At 48.1% G+C, this 1,998-nt stretch overlaps 1 long non-coding RNA gene across 1 annotated transcript; it reads left to right on the top strand.

Moving 5' to 3' along the window:
- Positions 1-519: 519 nt before the first annotated feature.
- Positions 520-1,515, top strand: LOC112736020 (uncharacterized). Its single transcript, XR_003168691.2, has 4 exons — positions 520-784; positions 857-948; positions 1,028-1,090; positions 1,203-1,515. It is a non-coding gene; the product is annotated as an uncharacterized lncRNA (long non-coding RNA).
- Positions 1,516-1,998: the final 483 nt, after the last annotated feature.

The following is a 1,998-nucleotide window of genomic DNA, read 5'->3' as shown; positions in this document are numbered from 1 at the left end:
AACCCTAATTTTTCAAAATAAGAAAACCCTAACCCAGTAACCCGTTACCATGACCCGGTTCCCTTATCTCCATACACAGCAACAGCAGCAGATCTTCTCCCCTTTCCCCAATAGAACGCAACACCCATGGTTTCCCCCTTCTCCATAAACAAAGAAACAGAAAACACAGAAAGGGGAGATCGGAGGGGAACGCAGAGGGAAGCAGGGGAGGAAGAGAGACACGGCTAGCAACGGTGGGCATCGCCGTCGCCGCCGCCGCCATGGCACACCGAAGGAAGAACGGGAGTGAGGGAGCTTAGCCGCGGGAAGGGGAGGCGCGGGTCTGACTCGTCCCCGCAGATCCGCCCGTTCCGACCCGTCACCGTCGCGAGGAGGAGAAGTCCCTGTCACCGTTCCGTTAACGCTGCCATCACCACCGTCCTGTCTGTGGGGCTTGAGCTCGCGTCGCCGCATTGATTTTCGGCGCCACCGCAGATGAGACTGGAGCAGACACCACCACAGACGAAGAAGAAAGGGCGCGCGCGGAAGAGGTGAAGCTGTCGCTGTCACCGTCGCGGGTGGGATCGTCGCCGTGCCTGGTTCCCGTTGCGGCTGGACTTCGACCGCCGCCGTTCCTGTTGCCGCCAAGCATAGGTTAGCACTGCCAGAGCTCCTGCCACCATGGGGACCGTGAAAGGAGGAAGGAGAAGTTGTTTCCGTTACAGCCACTCCCGGAGGAGAAGTCAACCGCGCCGCCGCGCCTAGCTGCCGGAAACGCCATTGCTGTCGCTAGACGGCTTTGTCGGTAAGGATTTTTAAGCTGGTTCTCCTTTCTGTTGAGCTTCTGGGAACTTCATTGTCGCTGCATGTTGTTCAGGTCCCTGCTGCCGCTTGAGGTGGCTGCCGGGCTGCAGCCGAACCGGTTCGGAGACCGTCGCTATTCGGTTCAGCCATTCTCCCTCGGTCTTGGTAAGCGTTTTGGTTCGAGGAGCCTTTTGTCGCTGTTCTGATAATTTCGGCTGAGGCGTTGTAGCGTTATTTGTCACAGGGTTGTATATCGATGCTTGCGCGTCGTGCTCGGTGTTCGCGGCTGCTTCGTTTCGCTAACTCAGTAAGTAATTTATGTTTCGAAAAGCCTCGCGTTAGTATTCGGTTGTGTTTGGTTAATGAATATGAGTTTTGGTAACGTGGGGTCATTCCTGATTGTTATATGCTGCAATTAGTGTTGCTATGGTTACCGCGGGAGTATCTTAGAGCCGAGGTTGCGGTTGTTGGTGATCCCGGTTTAAGAGAGGAGGTTCCTGTGAAGCGTTTGGGTTATGGAATTGCGTTCTAAGGTAGGGGCGCTTTCCGAAAACTACAGTTTATTATTGGAATTATTACATATGGATACTGATGTGAGATATGGTGTAATTAGTGATTGTATCTGCCTTATGTATTATTTGATTGACTCGAATGATTATGGATGTTGGCTTGGCTGAATTGTTGTGTGGCTTGTGAAATGTAATGTTTGAAGTTGATTCTTTAAATATTTGAAATGAGTTTAATCCGTTGAGGATTGGTTTGAATTGAGTCAATTATTTTGATGATGTGAAAGATAGAATGCTCTTGAAATTCAGCCTGGGTTGCTTTAATTGCTCTGGTTTTGATAAATGATTTATTGCTGAACCGATTCTTTAAAGCTTTACAAATGAGTTAAATCGGTTGATATTGAGTTGATTTTTGAAATGGTTTCCTAGAGGTATGCCATTGAGGCGACTGTTGGATTTAGCTTGTTTTGAATTGATTTCTGGTTTTGAGCTGTTGAAAAGGAATGAGAAACGGTTTAGTTGGGACCCGAACCGGGTGGCAAAAGTCCAAGTTTTAGGGGAGGTGCTGCCGAAATTTCTACAAAATCCTACTCTTGTTTGTAAAGTTATTTAAAAAGGGTTGGATTTGAGAAATTGTATTAATTGATTTATTAAGAGAATATTTATGTTTTCAAGCTTAATCTATTTAATGAACTTTATGCGTTGAGTT

This window comes from Arachis hypogaea, chromosome 13, assembly GCF_003086295.3.
Source record: "Arachis hypogaea cultivar Tifrunner chromosome 13, arahy.Tifrunner.gnm2.J5K5, whole genome shotgun sequence".
NCBI lineage: Eukaryota > Viridiplantae > Streptophyta > Magnoliopsida > Fabales > Fabaceae > Arachis > Arachis hypogaea.
The sequence above is the reverse complement of the archived record's forward strand: the minus strand, read 5'-3'. Positions and strand labels throughout refer to the sequence as shown.